A 14,050-nucleotide genomic window follows, 5' to 3' on the forward strand; every position below is an offset into this window, starting at 1 on the left:
TTATTTTATTTTAGTTTTTTAAATATGACAGGGAACCACCACCGATTTAATGCAAAAGTATCGCCATTTTATGGCACCTTGGTGCCAAGCAACTATGTTGAAGTGATACGAGGCGCTTCATTTTGCGGAGCCATCGCCTTATCCAATAGAAAAAAAGTGATTTTCAGCCATCTTGCGGCATCTATATTTACAAATTTACAAATCTTTTTGCGTGGGCGTCTATTATTCCGGATTATTGCTAGAATTCTTTTGGGGGGAAAAAAACAAAAAAACTTTAAAAAGTAGAACATCCGAGCACCTCTGTTGATTACAGTTGTGTTATGAGACAATCAATTCAGCACGTTGACAGTACTGATTATAATCAATGAATCAATGACTATGCCCTGGGATTTATTACAGTTTTCCACACTTCAAAATGGCAAATATTAGGACTGTTCGGCTGCCTTGAATGAGTAATTATGATTACTGCTATTAACTTTGTAAAGAAAATAAGAGAACATATTCATATGTTGCATCTCTATTTGCGATTATAACACTATGTGCTCCATGTATAAATCTGCTGCACACTGCTTGGGAAAAATAAATATGCGACAGTGAGTGAGAGTGCATCTAAAAAAAATAAAAATAAAACACCAACAAGTGGCATCCTGCAGAGCTGTCCAATTCCAGGATAATGACACCAAATATACACACTCACGTGCACACATAAAATCCTCACCTTAATGAGACAATGAGCTGAATGTTATTTAAAAAAAAACATTTTCTCTCAAAAGAAAAAATGATTGCTAGGAATTCTGTTGAGTGTGACTGATTGCTGATTAATTAATTGTGTCTTGAAGCAACTGAGGTAAATTGGAGTACAATACTTTTGCACTGTGTATTCAGTCTCAGCTAGTGTGCCGTCGAAAGACGTCCAACAGCACCAGGGAAAACTAATACATTTTCAGGTGAAGTTGTTTGTGTCATCATTTGTTATCCATAAAGTGATCTCATCCTCATGAAAATGTCGAAAAAAACATTTCACAAACATGGCTGACATGGCTCGAAACTAAAATGCTAAATCCGTCATGAAAACAACATCAAAACAAATCGGCAGATCATCATCCAGTAATGATTTTTGGGAAAAAGTTGTGAGTGTTTTTAAATTGATGTGCTGCCTCCTGTAGTGATGCCGGTTGAAAGTGGCGTGCATATTTGTGCACTGTCTGCAATCATTGTTGTTCCTCATCTCCGTCGCCCGTAATATTTTTGATGACTCCTTTTGTCTCCTACTGTTCGGTTTGTTCCCATTCATCTCGCCTCTTTTAAAAAGATGGACATAAGGGCGAGGAAGGGAATGGAGTCGGAGAGTGGCTCCACCTAACAGAAAAGCTTCGTAGCAGGCCTTCGTTCCATTTATCAATGTCAAGATTTCAATCACAGTGTGACATCTTTTAAAAAAATAAAATAAAAATCTCGTCTTTGCTCACCCACTGAATGAAGCAAAAAGAACTGAACTTAAATGTATAAAGCTTCCCTTTTAATGGAATTTGCATATTTTCTCCAACAGTCTCCTTTTCTCCCAACTAAGGTGTTTCCTTTTAAAAGAGATGTCATTTAATAGAATAATGACAAAACCTTTTACAGAGCGTCTCTCGGTGGCCTTGGGCTTTCACTACTACTAATATTGTTTTTAAAAACATTGTTTTGTTTGAGGCGGCACGGTGTCCACGTGACAACATGTTTGCCGGCTGCCGAAAGAAACAGGTGGAGCTCTTAAATTAAAGCGTGAGACCTCTTAAGCAAATCAGAAGACCTGAAGAAAAGTCATTACCACGTAAAAAGTGTAATGATCAAGCAAAAGGGACAATCAAATATGTGGACTGATGACACATGGACATAATTTATATTAAGAAATGTGACTATCTGAGTAACAATGCTTAAAAAGCTTGTTTTTGAAAAATAGAATATGTATATGCCAAAATTTAAATGATGAATTCCAACACATTCAAATGGATATAGAATTTATAACCAGTTTCACAAATTCACTTGGGGTTAATTGACAACACAGACATATTAAGAGACAATTTTTGGAAAAGAGCAAAGTATGTGAGCATGCTGACAGGGTGGACATTTTATGGCTCATGTTGGCAACACGATTCAGTTAGCAAGCTGACTGTGTACTACTTAACACATTTTGGATTTCTGAAGGGTTTTTGAAATCAATTGATATTTCACTATGACAGCGTGGACATGTTGAGCTTGGCAACATCCTGCCACACACAAAATGATGAAAATTACGAAACATAAGTTTAAATATTCATTCTGCAAGTATTCACTGTTTCAGCATCCACTAAAAAAATAAATAAAATACTGATTGTAATGTCACTGAAAACATTGGAAGAGTTTCTTAAATGCCCACTTACTACATAATGACAGGGTGGACAGCAATCAAAGTGTTAAATTTGAACATGAAAATAGAATATGCATGATCAAAATTACGAAATAAGTGATTCTCCATTGCTTTTAACAGGTTACAATGAAAGTCCTGTATGAGTGTCACGTGACTCCTCCATTGGAACTCTCGTCTCAACTCCTTGGTCAACACTGTTTTGTAGCAAAAAGATACTTTTCCTTCAACTTTGCATCATTATCTACATTTCCTGCGTTCATGTCATGAACGCCGCATTCTTTCTGCGCCGCAAAGCTCCTTGGACTAGTAGCTCTTCGTGAGGTGTCCTACAACTGACTGCACGTCAACGTAATGTCCTTGAATTGAAATGTCTTTGTATGCGTGCGTGCCTGTTGTCATTTCTGGGTCCCTTCCTCATTTCGGCCTCCATATGGCTTACGCAGATAGCGTTCTTTGGGTCTTGTCTTGGCTCGGCTTCCATTAGCGGATTTGCCGCTAATAGATGGAGCTAATTAAGAGGGATTGGAGCAGCCGCACACTTCCCACTGTTTTTTCTGTGTGCGTGCGTGTGAGCTGACATGGTTGTGTCTGGTGTGTGTGGCTGACGATGGATGCTGTCACCTTGGTTACCACGTTAAATAGATTCCAGAGGTGGAATCAGCTCGAGCCAATTAGACGTACTGTAGAGATGCTATGAAAGTGGCAGGACAGACACAGGTATGCAATTTTTGGCTCAGTCACTATCCCCGCACCCCATCCGTGCACCCACACACATGCAGACAGCGTCTCGCCTCAGGCACAGTAGATATGACCGTCATAATCACATCAGATACCCCCCCCCCCCACCTCCACAATAACAATAACTCTGCTCAGGGATGCAAATAATCGGTACGTCCACATCTTATTATTGCAATCAATAATAACGAAGCACTCTTACACGCGTGCGCACACACACACACACACATTATAATAAGACCCCTGTCTTCCTAATGAGAACGTATTGCCCATCACCATGCATTGTGTATTGTTGTGCGGGTGTGTTTCAACACACATACACACACAAAAGCTTGGTGAAAAGAATGGAGCAAAGGAGTCACGGGACCTAATAACTAATTTACTTTCAAATAAAGTAATTCTGTCATCTTTCTCTTATTCTGTCAAGTGGTTGGACTCTTATCAAATGCCATGTGATCGAGAAACACGAGAAAGTGCAAGGGGAAGAATTAATGCATTCTTTGTTTTGATTCTGGGGCAGTGATTTTCCCCAAAAGCAAAGAGATGACCCATAAGCGTTCTGGTTGCCCTTGGCCCCGTTCTGATGAAATGAACACAGTCTTACTGCTGACTTTGTGATAACGCTTAAACCCCCTCAGATGAACACGTTTGTGAATGAACACTTGCAAAAATAACTCCGTATTAGTTTGTGTGTATATTTTTCTACTGCAAAGTGTTGATAAGTAAGTATGTGTGGACGACTGCTGATTTGGGCCAGGTTGTCTGTTGTTAATGAAATCCTTTGTGCTACTCTGATTGGATCATCAATCAAACAGCAGCTCGTATATTACCCATAACCCCTTTCTGCTCTCTCCAGGTGGTGGATTACTGTGCGACATGTGCATACACACACAGGAAAATGTAAAAGAAGGAACAAACAGGATTTTAGTCATTTATTTATTTATTATTATTATTATTTTTAACACTAACACATGGGGCCCATAGTTGAGGACTTCTAAATACATATTTCCATTTGCACTAACAGGAAGCACAAACACCCCGCAGCGCCCCTAAAAGCTTTACATCGGGAGTTTTCCCCATGTCGCTGTCATCTCGATATCCATCTGCCGAGTGAAGGAGACAATGAGACAGTGAATGCATCATCTGCATTAATTTCTGCTTGATTCAAAGTGTCGTGGTTAAAGAGGGCAAAAGGAGGGGCAAAGGGAGGCTGTGTGTTTGTGTGTGTATGTCTGTCTGTGTGTGTGGGGAGGAAGAAAGGTAGCTAGACAGGGGAAATGTGACGGGGGCTTTCAGGGTGTGTTAGTCCTGCGGGGAATCCTCGGTTGGGTTGGCCCATAGGCTGGAGAGAAACACGCGTATTCACATTCCCCTAAGATTAGAAGGAGCAGACACACACGAGCGCACATAATCGCATTCTCACATATGCACGCTCATGCAGAAAAGTCACCCCACCCTCCATGCAGACATAATGAGGTAAAAAGTCCCAAACAACAGTTATGAAATCCAATGAGGCTCAAACAAAGCTCCGGCAGTGATGCAATCACTACGGATCGGGCGGCACAGAAGAGGGAAACAATTTAAACAACTGATTAGAAAATAAGGGGTGGGGGGAGGAGAAAAATATAAAAATGCATACATTACTCACACTCGGTACTTAAGTAGAAGTGCAAATAAAAAAAAAAAAGTAAGTACAGACTTTGAAATGTACATTTACAAATGATTGACTCAAGTCTTGAAAATGGCTTGCTCTCTTTGATGACGCAATGTTAATGGCTCAACAAACATTCCGTTTTTTTGGTCATTGTTTTCCTGAAAAGTTATGGTTCGAGAGATGCGAGAATTCTGCCCGACGCCAGCGAAATGCATTGTTTTCCATAGACAAAAGTAAGTGCCAATGGATAAAGATGACATCATGGGTGGGAAAAAAAAAAAAAAAAAACTTTCAAAGAGAAAATCCTCTAAGAAGCAGACAGGTGTTCTCCCCCCTCGTCGATCGTGTCCTCCCCTTTTGTCCAACCTCTCGCTGCGCCTCTCCTGGCTGTCGTCTTCACAGCCTGTCGTGCAGCTCCGGGACTCTTCGTGACTCATCTGTCTGCCACATTGAGCCTGGCGCGGAGTCCTTCTTTAGCTGAGGAGACTGAATCACTTTCACCAAATTCAGGCTATCTGTGCCATCTACACCCCGCAAGCAGCTTGCTCGATTACACTCATTTGGCTGTAGAACATTGAAATTGTCTTACCGACCAACTTATTTTCATTTGTTGAATTTGTTAAAGTCATCAGATGTTTGCCTTTAACGCTGCTTCACCCTGAAAAGAATACAAAGTGAATTCATACGGTTGTATTTCGTACTCGTATAGAACTGCTCTGCAACATAATAAAAGGGTCCAAATATTTGAAACGTTGCATTACGAACAATAATAAAATAAGGTTGACTTTTGATACAGCTCGTGTATCGCATTGTACAAGTGTACCTAATTAAGTGGCCCGTGAGTGTTGTTTCATTTAAAAGTCTACAGTGGATATGTGCAATTCATTTTGAGTCATGACACTGGTACCAAAATTGCTGTACGACGACGAATGACGCTGCATTGACAGCAGCAGTGACACGGCATGGCTTACCTCTTGACTGTTCATGTGCATAATTGCATGTGAAATGCACCACAGTTGGACGTTTATGTGTTTAAATGACCATAGGTTTGTGCTGGGAGGTTTTAGCAACCCTCGCTGAGCCAACTTTGCTTGGCCTGTGAGGCTCAGTGTGACCTGCCAAAACACACAACGCAACACTTTAGTGTGTTGCTGTGACGTGTGTGTGTGTGTGTGTGTGTGTGTGTGTGTGTGTGCTGCACAATGACAGAGTGACTGATGAAGCTCTGGTCTGGATGGGCAGTAATCCTGCTCTTAACAACAGTTTCAGCATGTAGGACCATTCACCCGTAAAATGTTCAGGCCATGCCAAAATGTGCATGTGAACAAGCCTTTGAGTCTTTACTGTGACTGAACTGACGGACTGGTCGCTGTGCTAAAACGGGTGTTGGTAATCTGTAATTCCTGGACAGTAGTACAGGGGATTTTAAATGGAGTTGAGAAAGTAACAATGTGTGTACAGAGACATTGTAATGGGAAATGACAACTCTTGTACATAGACGACCACATCAGCATAACTTGTATTATTTTGGTGTTATTTTATCCTTGTGCTGGAATAGACATACATAATGACCCATTCTGGGTTGGGCATTCTGAAAGTGTTTTTCATCAATTTGTGGCTGTTCTCTCAAAACATGGTATGTGGTGTTCCTCAAGGTGCCATTTAGAGCACACATTAGTCTACTGGCTAAGTGTGTGCAGAAACCATAATCGCATAATAGCTCATCCAAAATCCCAGATGAGTCGCTGATGTTTCAGTTGGACAAAACCAAAAATTCCCATTTCTTTTTTCAATTGTGTTTAGTTTAAGATTTGTTGAGCAATGTATTTATTGCTGGGGTTGTAACTATTGTATGACAGTAGGGCAGAAGTGCAAAAGAGTTTACTCACACACTATTTCATAAACAGGCAGAAAACACACTTGATAAATTTCACACTTGGGTGTGCAGGCACTCCAGACAATTTTCCAAATGTTCCCTTTAATATTATATGTAGAATGTGTATTCATCTGCTTGCGATTACCGGAACAAATGTGTTTACATTCCTTCTCTTCAATTACTTTGAAATACCTGAGAAAAAAAGTTTGTGATTTCAAAAAGACGGCGCATATATAGTACAGGTCTGTCAACCAGTGTTTTGTTTATTGCCTGAGAGCGGCATGTGCCAACTCGGCTCTTCCGCCGCACGCAGAAGCTCCCCAGACTTGAAATTACTTTCCTCTCTTCTGCCTTTCTTTCTTCTTTCCCTCCCTGCCTCCGAGGCAGAGCAAGGCGATGAGGCTTCCCGGCAAACGCAATGATCAAAAGTGGCACGCGGATGCCTACAGGTTCCCCCTGACATGAGAGGAAATTGTGTGTGCGCGGAAGGTGGAGAGTTCGCCGAGCTAGGTTGGAGGGATCGAGGGAGGAGGTGAGAGCGACACGCACCCATCACTCGTCAAGCGGGATACCTGAAGATTGCCAGAGATGTAAACAGGGATGCAGAGCGAAAGGGCTTGTGCAGCAGGAGAGGAGGATGGAAGGTTTGAGGCATGAAAGGCAGGCAGACGAGAGTGAAAAGAGGCAGCAAAGAGTGAGTAAAGCGGATGGAAAAAAGGGAGAAAGTTGGAGAAAGGAGAGCACAGCACGAGGGGGGCAAAGCGAGACCCAGGGGATCGTCTTGAGTTGAAAAGCCATCATGGGTGAATAATTGAAGACAGCCTTGGCTCCTGACACACTCGCACGCTCGCAGACGTACAGTAAAGTCAAAGGCAGAGGTGGAGATGTGTGCAAGGCTGGGTGAGACTGAAGCGTAAAATCTTGCCGTAATGAGGAATGAATATGTTATTCCTCAGCACTCGGTGGCAGCCGCTGCCTCGTTCACTCGACTGAGGGTGGATCCGATCGGAAGTGGACATAGCGCCTAGTTAACCAAATAACCCAGCCGTAAGTCATTGCGTCTTTACAGGACACCATCAACTGTAGAAGGAATTATTTATTTATTTTTATTTTTACCACACTCTGGGTGTGGCCTGGGCCAAGGAAAAAGTCTTCAAGTTTTGGTTTGGATCCAGGTTATTTTTTTCTACATATTGAAATTTTCCCTAAGCGGCGTAGCCCAGCGCCGTATTCTACAACTTTAATCAATGACAGCATAATACATTTTTCGGAATTAAATTAGCCATTGAACATTATTTTGGGGTCCTGTTGTGTTCATGTGAGTGTGCAACTGTATATGAGAGCAATATAAGGTACCATACCAACTTGATGGGGAAAAGCATATGTCAGCAAACCCCCCTTCTATTGACGAATATACTTCAGTTAGGGGAAAAAAAACAACATACAAAATAAAATGTTGGTTTTGTTAAAATGCTGAGTAGCTAGTAACTCTGGGAAAACAGTAGCCACTGTAGCTGGCGACTAAAAAAGTTCATGTCAAGCCCTAGTTATAACTATGTTTTTAGAGAGTACCTACCATGTTATAGAGTGCTGTTTTCCCTCATTAAAAAAACTCATTACCATTTTTGTTGTTGTTTTTTGGAGGTAGGCTGGAGCGCATTAATGGCATTTCCATTCATTTCAATGGGGAAAGATTTGACATCAAAGTGTTTTAATTTACAAGCGTGACGATAGAACGAAATAAATTCACATTTCAAGGCACCACCGTGTTGGACAACAGTCTTGATCAATGAAAAAAAAATGAAGTTGTGTACTTAAGTTTCTTTTGTTCAACATTTTATGTATTTTTATTACTTTTTATATTAAAGCCAACGCTGAGAAAATGATTTGCTTTACTGCAATTATTTGGCTTTGCTGTTGTGTGTGCAGCTAAATAACATGATTGCTTGCTCACACGTTTAATGCATGTCCCAAATTATGGTACATGTTTGTCTGCTTTTTTTTTAATTTTTTTTTTATTTTGATTCTGCTTCCCCGCATCCTTCCATCCTACCAGGAGTGAGCAGACATTCGAATGTGCAGGCGCTGGCACAACAATGCTTTATTTGACCGCGTATAAGACCAATTTGAGCCAAATTTATGACTTGTGGAGTCGCGTTATTCCAGTGATTTCCCAGACAGGACACAATTTACAGCTGTTGTGTGGGATACCTGCTCACATTCCAAATCTAAGAGCTGCGGCATTGCAGGAGTGCCAAGGGAGTTGTAAGGCAAGCCTTATATGCAGCAGCCCACCTCTTACTTATCCCCTTATATGTTCTGCCATTGAAAAAGAAGAAAGACAGCCTGAGGCAACTTTTATCGCGCCTTCCTTCAATTACGCCATCGTCATAAAACAACACATTTAATCACAGCCTCTGCTAACATGATGAAGTAGTTCATTGTTAATAAATGTCAGATTTTTGCCAGGACAATGCATTTCAATGCATACGGGTATTTGATATCAATAAAAAATGATATAGGCCTCACCAATGTCCAACCCCGCCAATGCATTATTATTGCAGAAGGGGATGGCACTGTTCATAACTTATCCAACTCAAAGGGAGACAAGCCCCCTTCGTTCCCCTGAGAGAGAGCAGTGGTCCGGGGTGTTGTGACAATGGATGGTGGCTTGCACATACACTCTCACCACAGAGAGATTTATGTGCTTTAAGGAAAACCCTGGCAACCCATGTTGGGAATACAGAGTATTAGCGAAATCCCTACAGTGGCGATACTCCAGGCAAAGAGGCAAAGTCTGTTGTAAGTGGAGGAATAAGACGGACCGGTTTTCCCACTGGGAAGAAAGATATGTCACCAGTAGGTCTTTGAGACCGCTCTGACTTGACATGGAGGCTAAAAGATAGCAGCCAATGTACATTAGTAACACGGCGGGGTGATGGGGAGGTATGTGTGCTCTCACCTTTTGGATTAGCAGTGTTTTTCATCCAACATTATCAGGACTTGTTCAAATTGAAAAAAGTTCCTTACAGGGGTGGAAATCACTGTGGAGCTCACGATACAATTTTGTCAAATTTTGCCCACAAAAACGATAGTTCCCAATAAAGTGGTTGTTCAATAATCCATATGATACAAAAACAAATGCCACAAAATGGGCTGAGGACGGTGAACCCCCGCATGTTCACCGCTCGGCATTCCCAGATACGACTATTTGTGGATTTTTTATGAGAACCCACAATTCCGTTAATCACTGAAAAACTTTGCATGCTCGGGATAAAGCCAAGGTGCCAAGTAACTATGAATTGAATTGCTACCATCTGTAAAATACACATTACTCCATGTAGTTTCTTATGTACAGCACTTTGCAACAGATGTAGCATAATCAACTCCTTGATAACATTAATTAATTGGTTATCCACACAGCTGCAGTTGTTTGTGAAGTGCTCAATAAATAAAGTTGGGTTACATATACGCCACACTGTCCACTTTGCTGCGATGGTCCTTTTTCTTGCGGCCTTCACTTTCCTCTTGAATACAGTTTGTTTTTCCAGCTACAATTCAAGAAGTAAATAACGGAGATGCTCATTCATTTCGATCGCTTATGTTTGTTCCACTGTTGTTCAGTTTTTTTTAGTTTTTTTTTTTTTGTAGTTTCCCACTGTGCTATCTTGAAGTTGGAGAATAATTAATCCATAGGAAAATGAGCGAGCACATGGGAAAGTCTCTCTTTTGAGGAAAGCATTCACTCAAAATTATCGTAATTGTAGGTGGCTCCTGATGCTGTTTTTTTTTTTTTTTTTTTTCTTTTCTTTTTAAATCTCTCTTTGTACTATTCCTGTTGCATTTTATTTGTACTTTGTACTGGAATTGGCAGTTAGTGACAACACACTGTTGTACATGCACATATCAAAACTATTTTTTGTACCACTTTGACCAACATTAAATGTAATCTGGACATCGCAAAACACATACCTAAAATATTTAGACCACTTGGAAAAGACAGGCTCTGTTTTTCTTTGTAACAAATTACAAGAAACTAAATTCTGGAAATCTGTGGAGAATCATTTTACTTAAGGAAGATGAAATGAAAAGGCTTAGAGGGTGCCTAGCAACAGTGATTTGGATTGAGAGAAAGAGGAGATTTTCAGAAGGGAATTGGAACAATAGAGGGAGATAGAGTGTGTCCAGAGGCAAGGAAAGAAGCTCTGCGATAGTGCAGGTGGTGAGTAAGTGGGCAAGAGAGGCAGAGAAAGCCTTGGAGAAGAGAGAGAGGGAGGGAGTGAGGGAGGATGGATGGAGGGGGAGGAAGAGAAGAGAAACAGGGAGGGGGGGGGGGGGTCCTATTGCATTCCTGTTGCATCAGTTCAGAGTAACAAGATTTGGAGATGCAGGCTCAGACATATTAATAGGTTTTGCCCTGACGTCCACCCCCAAACCTAACTCCTGCTTACACGCACAGTTCTGCTCAGCAACATGGCTTGTCACTCACACGTAGGTCTTGTGTCTTTTGGAATGTGTGTGTGTGAATGTGTTTGTGAGAAAGAAGCCAGTTACCGTCCTGCACTACCAAACACGCACACTCAAGGACAGTGACCTTGAGCGGCAGTCAATTGCACCATCAAGCAAGGAAATAAACACAAGCAAGGCCAGTCTGACAACACAATATCTCTTTTCAAGCAAATATAATTTACTAGTAGATGCCTTCTTTTGGACCAGCCAGGACAAGCGTGGCCTTAATATTTGCTTTCACTCCTTGTAAGAACGTGGGCTCAATATTGTTTGTCCCACAATATATGGATATATTTTCTACGGTATTTTGCACCGCTCAAACAAAAAAGTCATTCTACAAGAGAACGCATTTTAATCTCAACATTAAAGAGGGGAATGAAATGCGGATCATCTTGTGTTTTCAAGTGGTTTTCAGCCTCTTTAATCTCCTCCAACTGGGTTCAAAACAAGCAGCTGAATTGGATAAACAATGCAGCAATGATATCTGGTCAGTTTTTATATTTCTTCTCTTACAGCGGTTTAGTATGTTTGTGGTTGTTTTTTAAATCGAAGACGGATCCAAAGTACTCTTTGCGCTGCAGGGCATCTTAAACCAGCATTCGACAACACATGTTGCTGTTATGTTGCAACATCCACAGTATTTTTAGCAATGGTCCTTAAAAGGGCTAATTTTTCTCATCTCCTGGCATAACATTTTTATGTTAATGTACCAACATAAAATCAGACAGCCAGAGATCATTACCGCCTCTTCATGGAGATAAGCTGTTTTCTCATTTAAATGCAACTCGGTTTTGGAACAGAGTGGATACAGAACGCTGGTAAATTTCAATGAGCAACTGTTTTTAATTTCCGTGCTTATGTTTTGGTTTTGTAATTCTTACAAAAAGAGCGCAATGGAATTCGTGCGGCAATTTACATTCGCCCCAACTGTTAAATTTCAATTCAGCACGAGTTTTTAAATCTCCAGATACCCGCTTCCCTCACAGGACTCACTGTCTTTTCTCACAGTGTCGGCGTCAAAGCACATCTAACTGCCCTGTTCTGCCACTCAATAAATATTTGAGATAAATTTTTTCCAACAACTAATCCATCTCTTCTCCCAAAACTGCACTTGCATTGCCACAAAATGCAAGTGGGCAAGTGCTGGCTGTTTTCTACCTGTGACAGTGTATTTACTTCCACGCGGTTGTACATTTTCGGGTCAAGCCTCTCGCAAACGCCAGCTGAACCAACTGGGCCTTTTGTTTTATGGAGCGTTGTGCGTCTGTGGTTTGAAAACACGTTTCTCAAAGTGGGCAATGAATGCTCGCACATTGCCATGGATGACAAATGGTAGGCCATGTTTGCAACCAGTCAGCTCCCTTAACACTTGGCATTGTCATCAGATGCACATATACAGTACAGGATGTGACTTCTTTTTTTTTCCATCTTTAGCTCACTGTGATTATTCATCCATCCATCCATCCATTTTCTGAGCCGCTTCTCCTCAATAGGGTCGCGGGCGTGCTGGAGCCTATCCCAGCTATCATCGGGCAGGAGGCGGGGTACACCCTGAACTGGTTGCCAGCCAATCGCAGGGCACATACAAACAAACAACCATTCGCACTCACATTCACACCTATGGGCAATTTAGAGTCTTCAATCAACCTACCATGCATGTTTTTGGGATGTGGGAGGAAACCGGAGTGCCCGGAGAAAACCCACGCAGGCACGGGGAGAACATGCAAACTCCACACAGGCGGGGCCGGGGATTGAAGCCCGGTCCTCAGAACTGTGAGGCAGACGTTCTAACCAGTCGTCCACCGTGCCGCCTCACTGCGAGTAGCTTATATAATTAGATTTCCACATAGATGAAAAAAACATACAAAGTTATGTACAAAAAGGGTTACACCGCAAGGAGTGTTAAAAGCAAGGCACAATCATCTTTTTGGGGTCACACACACAGACACGACGCCAACACTGTTTTCTCACATTCCGTATCTTCTTGTGCGAGCGTTTGAGTGATTTCAGGTCAAAACTCTACCTTATGTGTAAAGAAGAGAAGCGTTGAATCAATAATCAAAACTCGTCTTCACACCAGGCGAACGGTGTCTCGGTGTGAGGGAGCCCAACATCATTCATAGTGTATAAAAGGCATATCTAATGCCTTCCTCAATGAGCAATGAGAGGCCTGACACACTCCCTTTTCTTCTCTCAGGCAGCCTCCAGTTGATCATTGTTCCTTTTTAAGGGACATCTAGTACCACGAGAAAGACAATCGCAATGATTTGTTCATTAGTTTTACAGATGAAGGCAAGGGATTGCTGCAGGTAAAGCATCTCCAGGTCTCCATAATGGCCTCTCACTGTGGATATATTTGATTACAAACTAAGGCAACCGAGAGGCCTTGCATACATCCCTAATTAAAGAGTGTTTAGGGCTAATAGTACGTATTTATTGCTGCAGGCTGACGTAATGGCAGAAGGTAATCAGGTTAGTATCATAGCATCCAAGGAGAGATTGAACTCTGCTGAACCGATAGCACTTAAAGCCTCCCTGGTTTCTTTCTTTGGTCCTTCATGCTTTGCAGCTACTAAATAATAAACAATTAGCTGTTTGCGGCAGACCAGAGCTACGCAGGCAAACAGATGATGATGAAGTGTATTAATCTGCGTTTATGTAATGATATATTGCAGGGTAGTTTGTATGTTTTTCGTCAGCAGGGTTATAGATTAATCCTGTGGAAGCAAATCCAAAACTTCTATGGGATTGAGTTCTCCTTTTGTCTGCAATGTATCACGTACGTGATAGTTGCTTCAGGACGGGACATGAGTTGAAGATTGATAAACTGATAGAGGTGCATAATGGGAAATCCCAAAAGGGCATCGAGGCCATGAGTAGTGTA

At 41.6% G+C, this 14,050-nt stretch overlaps 1 protein-coding gene and 1 long non-coding RNA gene across 2 annotated transcripts in view; one reads left to right on the plus strand and one right to left on the minus strand.

Annotated features, from left to right (window-relative positions):
* Positions 1 to 14,050, plus strand: part of sox4a (SRY-box transcription factor 4a) — a 105,941-nt gene that overhangs the window by 60,323 nt on the left and 31,568 nt on the right. The window lies entirely within an intron of this gene.
* LOC133471034 (uncharacterized) overlaps positions 4,104 to 14,050 on the minus strand; it is a 63,857-nt gene continuing 53,910 nt past the window's right edge. Inside the window, exon 3 of the long non-coding RNA XR_009786110.1 lies at positions 4,104 to 5,439. This is a non-coding gene — a long non-coding RNA (uncharacterized LOC133471034). The remainder of the gene's footprint in view (positions 5,440 to 14,050) is intronic.

This window comes from Phyllopteryx taeniolatus, chromosome 21 (genome assembly GCF_024500385.1).
Source record: "Phyllopteryx taeniolatus isolate TA_2022b chromosome 21, UOR_Ptae_1.2, whole genome shotgun sequence".
Classification (NCBI taxonomy): Eukaryota; Metazoa; Chordata; class Actinopteri; order Syngnathiformes; family Syngnathidae; genus Phyllopteryx; species Phyllopteryx taeniolatus.